A 19,564-nucleotide genomic window follows, 5' to 3' on the forward strand; every position below is an offset into this window, starting at 1 on the left:
GGGAAGACAAATGTTGTCATTTGTCATTTAACCTGTGAGATCATTCTTTGTCAAATATTGGTACCTTTAAAGATTTTAAGATGGTCTGACATAGGATAATACACATATTTTAACACATAGGAGAGAAATGTCTGGAGTCAGCGGCAATTTCTGGAAATACAGGCATTTACGAAATGCTCTCGGAAGGGAAACTCTATGTGAAAGGTACAGTAAGTTTATTTGAAAGGAGACAAAAAAATGGATGGAGGACATATTGGCACCTTTGTCTTTTGGCTACTTGCTCCACAGAAAAGATAATGACCAGGTCCAAATGTTCTTTCCAGGTATACTTTCTATCAGTATGAAACTACCCTTTGCACAGATTCGAAAGCAGGTAACTCATTGTCTCTTCTTCTGCAGGGCGGAGAGCTCCCTGTGGGTGCCTCCCACGTGCAGCAGCAGGGGGGAGCACTGACAAGCTCCGGGGGGCAGGAGGGGCCTTAAGGACCCCAAGCCCAAGTCCACTTCTTGGCAGTTCCATCCCTAGGTCTCCTTCAGCCTCCACAACCCCTTGAATGAGCTCACTTTTTCTTCTAAGCTGCTGTAATTTTTAAATAAAAGACATTTAAACATGGTTCCTGGATGATGACATTCGAACCACGGGCCTTTCTCATTCTTTGTGGGCACCTGAGCTGTCAGTTTCTCTCCCCTAGGAACACACTGCCCAGTGAGGAGACAGGCCTTCCTTGGACTGAAGACCATTAAAGGGAAGTAAATGTGCTGACATAGAGGATCATGAGCATGATATTTCCTGGGACTCTGTGGCCTCCTTGAGGTCAATGGGGAAACACTTCATTTTTGGAAGATTAAATTGGGTTTTACTAATGGACTCTTCCTCAGTGTCAGCCACAGAGTTGAGCCCTAGGCCGGCTTCCGCCAGCTGAAAGCAGGTGCAATAGAATCTGGGAGCCTCAAGCTGTCATCCCAGGTTCACCTTTCAAGGACATCTGGCACAAGATACCTAAGGTTTGATTTTTTTTCCCCCACTGATCCCCAAGTAATACTACGTATACCACTGACCACAAGCTATTTGTGTGTGTGTGTGTCATATACCTATTTTTATTGAAATAAAATTCACATATCATACAATTGACCATTTCAAAGTGTACAGTAGAGTGGTATTTAGAAAATTCACAGTGTTTTGCAATGAGCAGCTTTCTCTAGATTTAAAAAGTTTTCATCATCCCACAAAAACATATTACTTTTCTTTCCTCCTTCCTCCCTTTCTTCCTCCTCCCCTCTCTCCTTCCTTTATTGATCTCATCAACTGATCATGCCTTCTTCTTCTTCCCCCTCCGTTACCTGGCAACCTTCCATCTGCTTCCCGTCTATGGAATGGCCCCACCATGGATGTAGCATACAAAGAAACCATGTAATAGGTAACCTTTTGTGTCTGGCTTCTTTCACTCAACATAATTTTTCCAAGGTTCATCCACATTGTAGCATGGATCAGTACTTGATTTTTTTTATAGCTGAGTAATATTCTACTCTGTGGGTATACCAAATTTTGTTTATCCATTCAACCATTGATGAGAATTTGAGAAGTTAAGTCATTTCCACCTTTTGGCTATTATGGTAATGTGTCTACAAACATTCATGTGTAAGTAAGTTTCTGTATGGATATATGGAATTCCTAGTATATATATGGCATTTAACTTTTGGGGAAAATCGCCAAACGATTTTCTATAGCATACCCCTAACAACAACTTTTTTTTTTTTAATTTTTATTTATTCATTTGAGACAGAGAGATACAGAGAGAGAGGGCACAAGCAGGAGGAGCAGCAGGCAGAGGGAGAAGCAGGCTCCCTGCTGAGCAAGGAGCCCAATGCAGGACTTGATCCCAAGACCCTGGAATCATGACTTGAGCCGAAGGCAGACGCTTAACCCTCAAAGTCACCCAGGAGCCCGTGCATCAACAACTTTTATCTGACGTATGTTCCCTGGACTTTGTTCTATTTGCCTCTGTGGCCCATGGGGATGCTTGTATCTCATATCTATAACAATGAGGGGGGTATGTTTATAAACTTAATGGAAGGCACTAAAGACAGAATGATCTTTTTGGAGAGAACAAGTGCAAATTTTGACATACCGACTTTATAAGGAAGGCATGAAGACATAAGAAAACTGATGCACTTTTCTTTATCATACAGGTGGTTGAATTTGGGGCTCTTCCTCTACAGGAAGGAGTGGAGGAGGAAAGGTGAAAAGAAGGAGGAAGGGAAAAAAGAAGTGTAGAAAATGAGCAGAAAGCTAGGAAATGTGTCCTGGCTGATGTGGTTCCTTCCAGCCTTGGCTGCCCACAGTTCCCCTGTAAAATACAATATACTCTCATATAGTAGGAATAAGTCACTTTCATCATGATGGTTCTGGTGGTTGCTAATTCTGAAGAAGAGGTTAAGTTTTATAATAAGAATGAAGTAGTATGTGATGGAAGCAAAATTCATGGAGTGTCTAAGAGGTAGAGGGGCACTGACAAAGATAAACTCCTTCTCTGTGCCCCACGTCACTTACTCCCACCTTGAATCAGAAGAAGCCTGGAGAGGACTTCAGCCTTACTCCAGCCACCTGGCAAGGGGCAGTGAGTCTTCAAGGGGATATCTAGGGTTACAGAAGTATAATCAATGCATATGGGGACAATGATCATATTGCTATGCAGATGATAAGTATCAGTATTAATTTTGAATTCATGGAGTCCACCTTCACATTCCAGCACTTAATCAAAAAATGATCAACAGGCCATGCACAGATACTCCTCTGAACTCAAGAACACACAAGATGCTTTGTAGGATGGGCATGTGTGGTGGGAGGCTTTCTCTCGGAGAGCTCATAGCATGGTAGGAAATAGGAGACTCAAGCAGACGTAACTGTCCCTAGGTCATAAAGTGAAATGAACAGAGCACTGGATGGAGTCCACTTAAAGAGTACAAATGACTTGCTAGAGTAAGGAGAGGCAATGCCATTGGAAAGGAAAGAAGGAAAGGGGTGGGGGAGGGAAGGAGGGAGGGAGGAAGGAAGGAAGGGGAGAAGGAAGAAATGAAAGAATCAAGAAGTGGAAGCTGAGAACTAGGGTGATCAAGGACAATTCTGAAGAGCCAGTAGAAAGAAGAATAATGTGGGTATAGATGCTAATAGGATTTGGAGTCAGGTGATACTAAATTAAAATACCAGCTTTTCCACATATTAATGATATGCATGCATCCTTGGATAATTTATTTTCTCTCTCAAAGCCACAATTTTCTTATAAGCAAATAGGAATATTACCTACCTTGTAAGAATGTCATTAGGATTAATTTGGATAATGAATGGAAATGTTGGCACGAACTAAGGAAATATCTTCTGATATTTCCTATTTCCCTGAGTTTATTCAACATGTGTAATGTGTTGGATTTTGTTAAATGGCTCATCCATCTATAAACATGTCATGTGATTTTTTTCTTCTTAGTTCTATTAATATGATGGATAATATTAATAAATTTCTTAATATTGAACCACACTCTGTTCTTGAAATAAAACCCACTTGGTGTAATATATGTCTTTTTAACATGCCGATGTTAATTTTTTTGCATTGATATTCATAAGCAATGTTGACTTTTACCTTTATTTTTTGACTCAAGCTTTGCTAAGGAAGATGGAACAAACATTATGCTCATCTTATAAAATGAATTTGGAAGAGTACCTTATGTTGCCATACTTTGCAATAATTTAAGGAGCATTGACATAATCTGATTTTAAAGATTTGGTAGAATTCAAATATGAAAGTACCTGTCCTAGTGATTTTGTATGAGGAAATTTATAACAACTTTCACTAATTTTTCAAAGATGGTTTGTTTGCAACTTTCTGAATTTTGTTAAGTTGTAGTTTTCTTTAAAAAGATGAATTTCTCTGGTGGCTCAGTGGGTTAAGCCTCTGCCTTCAGCTCAGGTCATGATCTCAGGGTCCTGGGATCGAGTCCCGCATCGGGTTCTCCACTAGGCAGGGAGCCTGCTTCCTCCTCTCTCTCTCTTTCTCTCTATCTCTCTCTGTCTGCCTCTCTGTCTACTTGTGATCTCTCTCTGTCAAATAAATAAATTCTTTAAAAATAAATAAAAAATAAATAAAAAATAAAAAGATGAATTTCTCTAATTTTCAGGTATATTCCATGCAAAACATACAAAATAGCCCCTTGAGATTATTTTTTCTTTTAATAGATATTTCCCCTTGTTATTTCTAATTTTATGTATGAATGTTTTCTTCCACCAATGTCTCCATTAGGCTTGCAAGTATCTTTATGGATATTTTTTTTTTAAGTACTAAGTTTTGGACTTCCTAAATTAAGTTTTCCACTTCATTAATCCCCTACTTTCAACTTCATTAATTCCTCCTTCTACTCTCTTTTGGTTTACTTTGTTCTAGTTTTTCTAACTTTATTGATTTGGGTATTTTATTCATTTATTTTTATCTTTTTAATTTATTCGACATTGGTATTTCATGCTCTAATTTTTTTCTCTGACAAATGCTTAAGTTTTATTCTATAGATTTTACATGCTGCATTTCATTACTACTATCATTTTCAAATAATTGGATAATTTTATTTCACTTTCCCCAAGGTTTTTAAGTAAACCTTTAAAAAAAATCTCCTGACACAGAAAACTTTAAAAATTTTTTTCTATCATTTCTACTTTTCTTGAATATCATCATAAAATCTATTATTTCTATTCTTTGGAACTTCCTGAAGAGCATATGTGTGTGTGTGTGTCCTAAAGTACAGACAATTGTGTGAATATTCTATACACCCTTGAAAATAATTTGTGTTCTGAATTACTAAGATTCAGTTACCTATTTTATTCACTGTGTTGGTTAGGCCTTCTAAATTGTATCAAACTTTGCCTACGTCATAAATTTTGGATTGTGGTAGGCATGTTAGATACTCCTGTGAATTTATATTCTTTCTTGTTTCTAGAATTTTTACTTTATGTTTTTGTTGTGGTTTGGGATGCTTAAGTATTATTAACAGGTCTGTCTTTATTGTGCTTTACAGTATATAACATTATAAATACCTTTCTATGTCTCTTTCAAATAGCAGTGGTCTACATTTATAGTGACCAACATTCTGGTTTGTCCATGTATTTCCCAGGATGTGAGAATTTCAGTGCTAAACACAGGAAAATCCCAGGCTGAGTGGACAAGTTGGTCACTTTATTGAAATTCTACCATTTCTGATATGCAAACCGTGAACCTTGATTTATTATACTTATTTTTTGTTGTTGTTGACAGCTTTATTGAGATATAAATCATATACAGAAAACTTACCCATTTAAACTGTAGAATGTTCTTTAGTATATTTGCAGAATTGTGCAACCATCAATGCAGTGAATTATTCATTTGATGGAATATTATTTTGCCATCAAAAGGACTAGGAAGGATGCATGTTTAACATGGATGAATCTTGAAAACTTTATGCTAAGTAAAAGAAGACAATCATAAAAGAGCACATGTTGTAAGATTTCATTGAGATGAAATGTATAGGATGGGAAAATCTATAGAGATATAAAGTGGATTAGTTCCCTAGGACTGGAGGATTTGAGGGAACTGAAGATTATCTGCTAATGGAGTTGGGTTTCTTTTTGGGGTGATGAAAATGTCTTCTGATTTATTTTTGTTTCCATTTGCCTTGTATATATGCTCTCGTCCTTTTGTTTTATTTTTAACCTGTTTTTACCTCATAGTTTCAAGGTCTAAATCTCTTATTTACAGCATTGTATGCAATTTATTTTGTTAGAGAATCTAAATTTTTTAAAGAGGCGAATAAAGCTCGTGATACTTATAGATAAGATTGTTATATTTGCCTTTTGCTCTGCCATGCTTTATATCGTATTTATAAATATATTATCTTTTATACAATAGTCTTTCATAATTTGGTCTATTTTATTTATTTCTATATTTTTACATTTTTTTAAGGGGGGGATAGAGTGCATAAGAAAGTTTGTAAGTTTGTTCAAACTGCCTCCTTTATGTCGATATTTTTGTATTTATGGCAATTGTCTATTGGTTTACTACTCTGAATAATATTAAAATTTGCTAATAATCTCTTCTTCATCACCTTCTATCCCAGGAATTGATTTGAAACAATATCTTTTTATTCCTAGGTAATAACTGTAAAGTGATCATAAGCTTAATCTACTTTTTATATGCTTTCCACCTTTTTAAAAATTGATGCTGTGTTCCTACAATTTCAGAGCATATAGTTGTTTTGGCGGATACCTTCTCTCTTATAAGCATCATTCATACTTTGTTCTACAGGTAGCTATATATTTAATGTTCGCCACCAGGCCTTATGTCAATGTCTCTCCACTCAATTTCATTCTTTGGTAGTTTACTCAGGAAAGACTCCTGGGGACAATATTTCCTGAGTTCCTGCTTATTGATAGGAGTTTGTCTGCAGTCTTTATACTTGAAAGTAAGTTCAGCTGGATTAATAATATATGGCTCATATTTTCTTTCCTTGAGTATCTTAAATATGTCATTCCATTGTCTCCTGATATAAAGTGTTGCTGTCAAGAAATCTGATAGCCATCAAAATTTTCTTTCCTTTTTAAGTGACTTAGTTCTTTTACCTGGGAGCTCAAGGCATTTTTTAGGATGTTTTGATATTGGTCATTCTGGTTCATTTTTCTCGAGGATATGGTGTTCCTTTCCAGGATGTGCTTACAGATCTTTTTTTTTTTTTTTTTTTAAACAAATTTGTTTTAAGCTGATTTTTTGTTGTTGTTATCTGGTTGTTTTTCAGTTTGAAAATAATCATTTATTAACTGACCAGGTTACAAAAATAATCATGGTAGATACCTTAGCTCATCCTTCTAGTAAGCTTATGGATCTGGTTTTCCCTATTGCCAGTATCTCCATCTTCCACAAAATGGGTGGTCTTTTTCTTCCTTCCCCCTCATGGAGAAGAACATTTGAAGGACTTTAAGAGGTCATTTGCTTCTTTGAAACATTCTCTCACAGTAGATCTCGTGAATCGCATCCTCCATGCAGAAGGTGCCATATTTACCAAGAGATTGAACCGTCAATGTGTTATGTCAGGGCCATTCACTTCCTGTTGATTTTGCCAAAACCACGCTTGTAGATCAATTCATTTCCTGACTTTGGGTCCCCTCATGCTATGTATGGTTCCACAAGCCTTACCTTTTTAACCGAAGCCTTGTTGAGCTTCACAAAGCTGTGATTGATGATCTGGCCAAGGTGAAGAAGCTACAACCCTTTTCCAACCTTTGGGCTTACACAATTGATACCTCTGATCCTGAGACAAGTGCCAGTTGGGGTTCTGCAGGTACGCAGAGGTTCCTAGCTTTTCTTGCCGCCCTACTCATTTGAATCTCTGTTCTGAGCATTTTCCTATATGCCTTGTGGTAATGCTTAGCTTTTTCAGAGATAAGCTTTCCCCTTCCTTTCCAAGCATCTTTTGGGCAGACTTCTTTCTCAGACACTTGATCTTCAACTCTGCAAAATTATTTTGCTCTTTCTTAAGGGTTTCTGGCATAGCAGGAAACTTCTTTGTCTTCTCTTCTGCACCCTCCCTGGTTCCAGCCAGAAAAGAGCTGTTGTTTGGTTGGGTGGTTTTTATTATTTCTGTTCCATTGCTTGGTTTTCTTCTTTTGTGAGCTCTTACCTATTATATACATGTTTGTTGCCCTTACCTATTTTCTATTTCTGTCACTTTTTATCAAATCTTTTTTTTTTAATCTCTTCATTTGTTTTGTTGTTTAAAATTTTACTCCTATTAACCTTTATTTTTTAGGTTATTTTCTGCCGCTTTCATTCACTCTTTGTTCTTTCCAGTTTAATGTTTATTTCTAAAATCAGAGTTTTTTAAAATTTTCTAATTCTTTTGGAGTTTGTAACTTTATTACTAAGTGTTTCTGTTACAGATTTATGTTTTCTTTCATTTCTCCATTATTACCTTAATTTCTTTTAGTACATTTTGAAATTTGAGGCCACAGTTTTCATCTGTCTAGAGTATGTTTTTATGGTGCACTTTCATTGCCAATAAATTGCCAATCGAGATATTATTGTCCTCTCCGGTCCCCTTTTCCTTCACTAATAAATTTGTATGGGACTCAAACTTGATCCTTTTCTGTTGCCTATTCTGACATGAGGTTACTCTTCCCTGACTTTTGGGAGGACTAAGTAGGTCAGGACAGATTTTCTAGCTTCCTGGTTCTATAGCACTCTCTCTCTCTCTCTTTCTCTCTCTCTCCTTCTTTTATCTTCACACTGTGACCTGTACTTTCCGAGAACACCTCACTTCTCCCCACCTTCTATCTGGCCTTCTCTTGCTTTTGCCAGGGCGTCTCTGTCCAGAGGCCTGTGCTTGGAGGGCCTCTCTAATTGCCATGAACCCACTTCCACCCACCCACCCCCATAATATGCATATGCAGCTGCAATGCCCTTCTATCTGCAAGTATTTTTCTCGGCATATACTTGTTTTCTCAACTGATACCCAAATTCCCCCTCCCCCTTGGGAATCAGGTATCCTAATTGAAGGAAAAGAGGAAAAGGGGGTTGTGACTAACACCCACAGAGGGACCCAACATGGAGATTCCATAGTATCTTCTGTTTCTCAGTTGTAGAGTTCTCGTGGAACCAAGGGTTTACTTCAAGATGCTTGCTCTCTCTTGCCCATCAGCCTGTCAGAGCATGAGATGAAATAAAGTCTCAAATTGTTACCAATATAGTTGAGTTTAGCTGGACTGAGCAGGGGCTAAAGCATGCTGGCAATTGCTCTCATTGCAACCTTGATATTGTTACCAGATGGTCTTGGGAATACTGGGTGCCTAGAGACACAAACAATCAGAAATGTCTCAGGACCCTTATTTGGGACTACAGTCCTGAGAATCAGAGCCACTTTGCTAGTTGCAGGGCCCACTAACTTGTATAAAGGACAAGGTCGATATGACACAGTTGAAGATTAGGACAAAATCATGTGTGCATGAGAGCAAGAGAGAGAGAGAGAGAAAGAGAGAGAGAACACAGATGCACACATGTGCTCGGTGATGAGGTAGGGAGGGGGTGGATACATTCACACAGGCATTTATGACCACTACAACAAACATCCTATGCAATGATGTGAGGCAAAACGTTAAGTGTGGGGCAGAATGGCCTGATCATGGAAGAGGAGCACTGATTAAGACACATCCAACTATGTCTGTAATTAAATCCTCCCAACAATTCATTATCAGCCCCTTTGTGCAAATGACTAAAATGAGGGTCAGAGAAATTAGATAATCTGCCCAAGGTTATACAACTAATAAGATCTCTTTGTCTCTTAAATTCATGCTCTGTCCACTTTCAGGCACTGCTTCCAGAGACCCCCCCTCCCCAACCCACCACCATCTGCTGGCAGCTTTGCATTTCAATAAGGGAATTGGGTTGAGGGTGAAGGCGAACAAACATTGACTGTAGCTCCTGGGCAATCCTCTCCCTCACCAGCAGTCCTCCATGCTCCTTTTCACAGCCTTGAGAGATCCAGCACTAGCCACCCTGGCTCAGCTCGACCCCTTGGAAGAGACAAGCAGGAGGCCAGTGGGTCCCTCCTCTCTGGCCAGCCTCCGCAGGCTAATTCTCGTCTGTCCTAATACTGGGACTGGGCCCTCCCTTCTCCCCCTCCAGCCTTGCCGCCAAGGATAGCAGCACAGCTGGAAAAATAGATAGGTCTTTCTAACCCTCTCATGCGTGTGCTGTGGGGCCAGGTAGCTCTATAAATATGGTAATGGTTTCTCAAGCATGCCCAGACTAGAAATGAGACTGAGAGCCCAGAGAAAGGCTGTTCCCACCGATAACTGTGGTGGCAGCCTTGCTAGAGGAGACAGTGCCTCTAAGCTTCAGGGTCAAATTAACTCCTGCCCCCCGCCTTGAGTAGATCCCCTCTCCTTCGGTCCCCTCTCTCCCTATTAATCGCCTGTACCCACCTGTTCCCTGATTACACCGATGACACGCACAGGGGAAAGCAAGCGAGCAGAGGCTCATGTTTTGTCTATTACCAGAAGGCCCAGACTTGTGATTTAAAAAAAAAAAAAAAAAAAAGATACTAGCAACAACACAGCTACATTGATGTGTACAATGGGGAACCAGCTTGACACTTCCCTGCCGTGGTCCTACTGAGAAAAACGACAGCTACAGTGAGGAGCCAAATGGCTGCTCAGCATACAGAGCTGTGTGCCTGAGGACGCTCTGCCTGTACCCAGCCTCTCCTGGGTTCTGCCTTCAGTGCAAAGTGGACAGTGACCCATCCCCCCCATGCCCCTTTCTGTGGAATATAGTCTTATGGAAAATGATGACTGGGATTCTAGAGTGACTTTAGGCAAAGCCCTTAACATCACTCTAGACCCTTCCTTTTCTGTCAGATGAAAACGATCATTCCTTCTTTCAGGTTGTCGATGATTTTGAAGTCTTAGGTGGTGCTTCTGCTTCCTTCATTCCCACCCTTGCTATTTCTGGCTCACCTGACCATCCCCTCTTGCTAACAGCAGCTGAGAATAGTTCTTTCCATGCATAAGCTGTATTGCTTATAATTTTACAACACAAAATCATAACTCTTACACAACTGCAAAATGAATGGGTTTTGAGTATTCCTTTAACTCACTAGTGAACCAAGGAATCTGGAAGGTGTTAAAAACCAGTTCAAAGGACAAATCCAAAAAGCAGACATATATATAGGCAATCAGAGATGCTGACATGAATGTATTAGTGCATGCAAAGCTTGCTTGCAGCTCGGTGCTTGGGAAAGTTCAGAGACGGAGCTTCTGTACCTCTACAGGACACATTTCACCTCTCCAGACAAGAGTTATTTCCACTGGTCTGTTTGCTCAATTTGTAGAGTCATAAAATAGCTTAAAGGCAATGAAAGGTGAAGACTACTGCACGATCAGGTAACCAGAGGGAGCATTAGAGATTGTCTCACATTCTATAGGAGACTATAGTGCTCATTTTTCACCATTTCAAAGTTGTGGGGTTTTTCTTTTTTTTAAGATTTATTTACTTACTTATGCAGGGTGGGTGGGTAGTAAGTGTGTGTCTTCAGGGAGGGACAGAGGGAGTGAGAGAGAAGCAGACCCCCTGACGTGGGGCTCCATCTCAGGACCCAGGGATCATGACCTGAGCTGAAATCAAGAGTGGGACACTTAACAGACTGAGCTACCCAGAAACCCCAAAGGTGTTTTTTTTAAATAATTCTTCCTGAAAAATGAAACAGATATAAACATAGAGGATATAAACATAGAGGGAGCCAATTATACAGAAATACACTCATTAAAACATTTTAAAATTTTGTAATAGAGTAATATATGTGCTGCTTTGTTGAAATATTAACAAGATACTGTAATGACTACTATAATTTGGAGGGCCCCATATATATATATATATATATATATATATATATACATATATATATATATATATACACATATATATATATGTCAATAATATTTCAGGATCTCTGTAATTACTATAATGTGATTATGAAAATATCTATTATTTCTGTGTTTTACAAGCCACAGACACTGTTAAAACCAATGTGATCTGTTGCTTAGATTCGTAAGGGAAGGAAATGACACATTTTAGTCAGAAGTTAATAGAAGTAAAGTTTGCATTTTTCCTCCCGTCTAAGTTCAACGGACCTTTAAAATTCTATTAGCCTCCATATTAAGAATCTCTGAGTTAGATTTACAAAAAAGAATCCCCCCTCACTGATGACGCTGAGATCAAGAATGATTATTCAAACTGAAGAGGAAAGATAAAAAGTGAAACAAATTAAGCATGTTGGACATCATTGACGTGTTTGAGGAAGGTGCCCTCGGTTCTGTCTGCATCAGGGTGACCAAGAAATTAAGAGAAACCCAGCATAGGTCTAGGGCATCTGAAGCTTATAAGAGCCCAGGGTCTGGGCAGGCAGGGCTGAGAGATGCTTCTAGAATTGCCCAAAGACAAGACAGTGCATCAAGGGTGGTGGCACAGGCTGCGGTCTGAAGAGATGGTCCATGTGGAGAGATCCATGGTGCAGAAGATGGCAGGATTCAGCAGCTTCCTGGTAAGCTGCCAGGGCCAGAAGAGAAGGATGAATCTTGACAGAGTCCACACCCAGCATGACTATGCCCTGTACATCCCACAGGACTTAGACCTAGCTGCCCAGAAGGGGAAAATTTACCCACATCTCTGGTAAAAAATGATCACCATGCAGTAGAACAGTGGCTTAAAACAGAAATTGCTTTCAGTTATAAGAAGAGAAAAAGAAGTCCTCTCTCTTGTGCACCTGTCCACGTGACCCTGTGGACCAAATGTTGCCTCTTATTTATTCCACCTGAGAAAATGAGAAAACCTCATAAGGGTATCTTTTTCCCCATCCCAGGGCCACTTCCCTGATTCAAAGTCCTTACCCTGGGATTCAAGGCCCTTCCTCTGATGGTCCTACCTGATTTTCTAGTCTCGTTTCTCACCCTTCCTCCTGACATGCCCCATCACTGCCAGCCACTGCTTCTCAAGCACTCTGCCCTCTGACCTGGCCTTGGCTTGACTTGTGCCTTGTCTCTGCCTGGAGAGTCTCCCCAGCTTCTTAGCATTCTTGAAAACCCCTGCCTGGGGCTTTGCTTGGGCCCAGAATGTGCTCTATCCCCAACTCCCCTTCCCACCTAAGAAATTCTATTCATCCTTTCTGACCGCACCCTCCAGCATAAATAACTCTTCTCTGATGCCTTCCAGAAACACTTCTCCCCAGATATTTGGAATATTGTGATTTATAACAAAAAATATATATTTGGTCTGGGGAACAGAGCCCCCTGGAATTTCTTAAGGGATGAGAGCAGTAAGAACATCTTTTGTTATGTTAATGAGTGACATCTGGAAAGCACCTAGGGATTGGGGCTGATTATCTGTGGAAACTACCAAGGGATTAGAGGGTTGTAAATTTCCTTCCCTCCCCACCCCCTGTCCCCAGCTCCCCAGCACCAGCATGGATTGCCAGTAAAACCGCAGGAAGCTAGGCAGAGGGGAGGAAGGATTCCTTTGTGGGTTTCAGAGGGGATATGGCCTTACTGATACTTTGATTTCAAATTTTAGCCTCCAAAATGATGAGAGGAAAAATGTCTGTTGTTTCTAGCCACCCAGATGGTAGTACTTTGTTATGGAAGCCCTGGAAAAGTAACACAGAGGCTTCCTAGAGCAAGTGACATTTGAATAAATTTTGTATTTCCAACCAGAAACATGGGATTTATTTGCCCAACAGATGTGGACCAGAAGGACTTTCTTCTTTATTTTGCCTAGTATTTACAGGTCTGCGTATTTCACACAGGCATTCTGATGCCCAGCTTACCTCTGTTAAAACACAAAATTCAACCGAGAAAATGTGAAGATCTAATTGGTTTCATTAAGCGATTCACGAATCAGGCAGCATTACATACAGCAAGTAGAAAGATGCTCTGAGGAGTTGTACATAGGGAAGGTTTTTAGAGACACGTGGGTGGGTCAAGGAAGTTATTAGCAAAAGGAAAAAAAGGGAGGGGGATGGGATTGTTTCTGCCCAGGGCATCTTTCTTTTGGGGGAGAGGGAAGACAAGGTTTTCGTCACTGATGACCTCACTGGTGCTGATCTGGAAATTGTGGATTGGCTGTTGAAAGGTCACATTCCTGGGACAGGTTTGACATTGTAATTAGGCCTCGGTTTGCTGTCATGGGAGCAAATGACTTCATTTTGGGCTTCTGGTTTCTTCTAGAACACCTTGATAGATGACATAACCATATACTACTATGGGCTGGAGTTAAGTGGGGGTTGCCTTTCTGTAAGGAGTGTGTGCTCTCTGGTTGTCTGTCCCACTGCCTAGTGCTCACACGCCTGGACCTCATCACTCTTTAACATTTCCTGCCTGGTGTAGATGTCATAATAAATGCATGAATGGGTTCTAAGATATTAGTCAAAAAAGAGTTCTGACAAGAAATCTCTGCAAATCTCCCCCGGAGCCCTAGCGAATGGCACTGATTGTCACCTGTCCTCCAGAGCCCTGGCCACTTGCCTGTGTCTGTAGCAGTGGGGGTATGAAACCTAGCCCTCTATCTTTAATTAAATCACGACTCCGCAGACATTCTCTTGGTCTGAACTTATTACCATACCTGGATCTTTTACCCTTGCTGCTGAATTCCAATGTGATGGATCTCGAGTCCCCTACGTGTTCCACAATTTGCTCTTTAAGTGAAAACGTTTACATTTTGATTGCCTAATGTGTTTCTATCATTTCCCATCCAGCAGGATGTCAGGGCCCTGTACAGCACTCAGTAAAGTAAACCAGTCTAGACTGCAAGTCCTTCATCAAGACAAAGCTCAGGTCAAACCCAGTGCATCCAAAAACCTTCCGGGGCAGTCTGATGTGAATATCCAGTATCATGTGAATATTCCCAACTTACCAGGAGAACCAAATCAGAAAGACCTGGAGCTGAAGTTCGACTTCACTACATATGAGCCATTTGGGCAAATTATTTGGCCTAAATCTTATGTGTAATATGGACACAAAAATTGCCCATCACCAAGGATCCTAATGGTGATTAAATGAGATAAGCATACATAAAACGTTTAGCACAAGGCCTGGCACGTAATAAACACACTCTAGAGTTGGCTGCTGTTGTTACCGTAATTGTTAACAGTTTCATTGTGGCTTTTATTGTTGCTCCATTATAATGCACCAAACAGGGTCCAAATCTTCTGTTGCATGAAATGTGGGATCACGTTATTACAAAGTTTAAGAAAAAACTAGAGTAAGGCTACTAAGGAGAAGGGGGAAATTGCCTATCATGTTATATCTGGATTCATGTCATCACGATATGTGTTTTTTATAGTTTCTCTGCAGTGCATTTACTCTGAGGAAAAACCAAGCCTGTTTGACACCAGCTGGCAGATCAAATATCACAGAAGAGCCCTCCCTAGCCAGAGGGCATTTGGAGAAGCCCAGAGCTGCATGCACGGAGCTATGAGCAATGAGTTTAGCCAAAGATCATAAAGGAGGACCAGGCTAGAGGGAGGATTCAAGACAATGTGATAGACAGACTTCATTTGGGATGTCACCCTAGGCTGATGGAGATACAAAGGGATGGGACCTCTGAATAATAGTAATCAGATTGACAGACACCCTCTCCCTGGGAATCTGGGCAGTCTGTGTTCTCATTAAGGTGGAGAGTGTTGTTTTTCTCACTCTCTTTTACAGTTGGAACTTTCTACCAGAAAATTGTTCTTTATCTATGCAAAAGATGAGGCCCTATTAATGCCATGAAGAGCATTAAATATGAACAGACCAAAACTGATACAAGATAGAGTCATCGGTCTTGCATCACTGTAAACCACAAACTCTGCCTAAGGAACAACTTGTTTCACGTCATTTGTCTGATCAACCAGCTTCAGGGTCTCCCCGTTACTGAAAGAACAATGTTTAAATTCCTAGGATGTCTGTCTGCTGTCCAGACATGGGGAAGACAAGGGTATAACAAAAAGAAGTAGTAGCCAACAGAACCTAAATGTTGTGTTTCCTATGCTGGTGAAACATGCCACCACCCAACCAGTTACCATAGTCCACTACCTGGGCATTGTCCTGACTCATCTTCTCTTCTTAAGCACACATTCCATCAAATATTCAATCAATCAATCAATCAATCAATAAGTTCTTAATATAATTTTCCAATAGCCCCTGAACTCATCCACTTTTCCCATTTCCTGCACCACCACCACTGTCTAGGTCCGAATCATAGCATGACCCATAATCATATGTCCAGGACTATCTCATTATTCCCCCATCCTTTCATTACAACATGGGAAAAACTAGGATTTGTGTGTGTGCCCTGGGGATAATTGGTGGGGAGGAAGGTAGCAGCCATGAGGAAGAAGGGATGGTTGGAGAAAAGGCAAATAATTCATAACAGATCACTTTTTATTGAGTGATTATTATATGTCAGCTACTGTGCTAAATGCTGTTGGTTCAGTACCTCATTAAGTTCTTCTCAAGTCCCTTGAGATAGAAAGCAGTGGCTTGGGGGTATAATAAATTAAAGATGGCTGTACCTTCTTTGTTGCTCCTTCGATTGAGAAATGGAGTTGAATTCTCCTCTCCTTTTTTTTTGTTTTTTTTTTTTAATTTTTTATTATTATTAACATATAATGTATTATTAGCCCCAGGGGTACAGGTCTGTGAATTGCCATGTTTACACACTTCACAGCATTCACCATAGCACATACCTTCCCCAATGTCCATAACCCAACCACCCTCTCCCTACCCCTCTCCCGCCCGGCAACCCTCAGTTTGTTTTGTGAGATTAAGAGTCTCCTATGGTTTGTCTCCCTCCCAATCCCATCTTGTTTCATTTATTCTGAATTCTCCTCTCCTTGAATTGAGGTTGTCTTAATAGTTTGCTGAACCAGGAGAAAACAGCAGAAATGGAGTCTGGAGACCATGATTCTGTGTCATGAGAAACTTTTCACGGAGTACCTTTTCTCTAAAATCCTTGAGAAGTTGTGCAAAAGGCCCAACAACCATGAAGTTGTCACACCATGAGAAGCCCAAACCATAGGTAGATGTCCTGGAGCCTGGATGTCACGGGAGGAGGCAGATATGGGCTGAGCAACAATGGCACACCAGGCATATGGTGAAGAAGCTATCTTAGACACGAACCCTCCACCTGTTGTCTCCATATGGATCCACAACCAACTGTCCAGTGAGTCCTGAATTCTTGATCCACTAAATCATGATCAGAATACAATAGTCATTACAAACAACTAATTTTTGAGGTCAATTTTGATGCCAGAATAGATAACCTGAACAGACTGGTTAACTCACCTTGTCAAAGTCAGAGTAGACGCTAGAACTGAGTCTCAGATCTGAGTGGCATGACTCCAGCATCTGCACCCTTCACCATGGGGCCATAGTGTTTCCTTAAGTGGCGAATATTGGTTGAAAGGTCTGAGAAAGTCAGGTGCTTCCAGAGAACAAGGCATCCGTGCCCAGCGTGAAGAAAAGAGTTTCTATGTATAGGCATTGTATTAGAAATACTTTCTCTGAAGTAATGTTCAAAAGAGTCCTTTAGAGTAGGTGCCATTACCTCCATTTCACAAAAAAAGAAAAGTTTTATTTCAGAATCACTTGCCAAAATCCAACCCAGAGTTAGGTTTTAAACAGGTCAGGATCCAAAGCCATCATGCCCATGGTGCTGCGAGACATGCTGAGTGACTTCCAGGAGCAGGTCCTCATGCTGGATCCCCCAGGAGGAAGACTCCCAGGCTTTAGCCCCAGGTAGGCTCTGAGCATGCCAACGTCCATAGTGATTCATTCCACTTCTACATCAGAAGACAAAAACTTTTAATTAAAAAAAGAGGAAAAATTGCCAAAGACTGAGCAGGGAGTCCACACCATCTGACAGTTTCAATTTTCACTTATAGCTTACTTTTGCCGATAGATATCCTTCCCTTGCCTGCTGAAGAGAACCACTGGCTCCCATAAATCACCTTTCAAAGTCACAGATGACTGCCATTTTAACCCCTGCTTCAACAGAAACTTCGCCAATGTTGACACCAGCTATGTTTCATTGATCACTACCCATCTGTCAGAATCCATGCAAATTTCTTGCCCCTATAATCCCATTTAAGTTCCACAAAACCCTATAAGGTAGGGATTATTGGTACCTCTAGTTTAAAGATGACTACATGCAGTCTTAGAAACTTAACCAGACTTGCCCAAGGTAAGGCAGCAAATATGTGTCAGAGTTAATAATTCTCTGATATCTGAACCCAAACTCTTACATCACAGATTAACCAGCCTTGTTGGCATGGAGATAACCATCCATGCTTTTCACTTTCTCACCTTTTTCTTTTTTTTAATTTGGAGATACCCAATGATCCTAACAATTATAAGCATGAACATCATTACCCCCTCTTTCTAAAGACCAAAAAGAGATAAGTTCAGAACCATTCTGACCATCAAATGATGACAGAAACAGCTAATGTTTATATGTCTGCTCTGAGCTAGGCATTGTTTAACTACTTTAAATGTATTATTTAATGTTCACAAAATAATGTAATAATAAGTGTTATTATCATCCCCATTTTAAAGATGATGAGATTGACTCCCAGAAGACTGACATCACTGAAATCCCACGACTATTACAGAGAAGCTCAAAAATAAGACCCAATTCTCCTGTCTCTTAGCCTAGAATGTTTTTTCCACTGCACTGACCACATCTTATTACATATCTGTCCTTTCCTTAAAGAAATGGAACAATGTGGGTGGGTTCTTTTTTTGGCCAAGACACTGCAGATTTGATAATGAAGTACTGGGATATTAGATAGTTTAATTAAGAAAAGTGCATATTTGGGCAAAATTTAATGAGCAGTTACTTTCAAGGATGGCACTTGCACGACCCTGGTCATGAGAGTGAGCACTTCCTTAAATTTTGCCACCCATCCCCACCCCAGAGCCTTACTCCCTTCCCTATATGAGTATTAGTCTCAGGGGTGTTGTGAAAGATGTCCTGTGGAGCTGTGATGGAAGATAGTATTAAATATGTCAATTTATCATTTTGAGCACCAAAGCAAACCCAACTCTACAGGGGACCCCAGGGAGGCTCCTTTCCTTTGGCCATTCAATACTCATTAAGGGAGTATCTTTACATTCGCCAGCACTACTGACACAGACAGAAACCCAGTTCTCCCTCCTGGGGAAAGGAGGTGAAGATGTCCTCTACAGGCTCATACTTGATTACCGCATGAGCACTGGAGTAGAGGCATGGATTCCTGAGAGTGGGGTGAAGAAGAGCCTGCACTATATCAAGTTCTTGAATTGCTAACATCAGAAATCAATTCTAGTTCAAGAAGAAAATGAAAAAAAAAATTACTGGAAGGTTATGAGGTTGATCTCTGGTCTTGAAAAGGAGCAAGGGCTGCTCTAGTGATCTAGGGAGAGGGGATAATGGACCGTCCATTCAGAACAATGCCAAGGAGAGACGTGAGCCCCAGCCATTGATCCAGCTAGTGCCACTCTGCATAAGATTCAGATTTCCAGGGAGTGTGTTGGACTGACCTAGCAGGTTATGCGGCCACCCTCTGGCAAGGCACACAGGATCACAGGATGGGACAGGGTCACTTTCACAAAAAGGAAATCAGATGCCCTCATCCCCAGGATGATTAGAGATAGGCAAGCAGGACAGCTGTTCACTAAAACACAAAACAAAACAGAACAAAAACAGAGAAGCAACTCTATTAGTTTCCTAGGGTTGCTGATATAAGCTATGACAAACCAGAGGCTTAAAACAACAGAAGTTTATTCTATCATAATTCTGGAGGCTAGAGATCTGAAATCAAGCTATCGGCAGGGCCATGCTCCCTCCAAAGGCTATAAGAAAGAAAAAAATCTTTCCTAGTCTCTGGTGGTCGGCAGCAATTCTTGGTGTCCCTTACCTATAGTTATATCACATCAAGAAATCTCTGCTTCCATGGTCACGTGGCCTTCTTGCCAGTAAAATGTGCC

At 40.5% G+C, this 19,564-nt stretch overlaps 1 pseudogene across 1 annotated transcript; it reads right to left on the reverse strand.

Moving 5' to 3' along the window:
- Window positions 1-6,864: 6,864 nt before the first annotated feature.
- On the reverse strand, window positions 6,865-16,945 carry LOC308353394 (large ribosomal subunit protein uL30-like; annotated as a pseudogene). The gene is made up of 2 exons: window positions 16,883-16,945; window positions 6,865-7,689 (listed from the first exon to the last, which is right to left on the reverse strand). The product of its transcript is annotated as a large ribosomal subunit protein uL30-like (transcript).
- Between the last annotated feature and the right edge of the window lie 2,619 nt (window positions 16,946-19,564).

Source organism: Martes martes (assembly GCF_963455335.1).
Source record: "Martes martes genome assembly, chromosome: 12".
Classification (NCBI taxonomy): Eukaryota; Metazoa; Chordata; class Mammalia; order Carnivora; family Mustelidae; genus Martes; species Martes martes.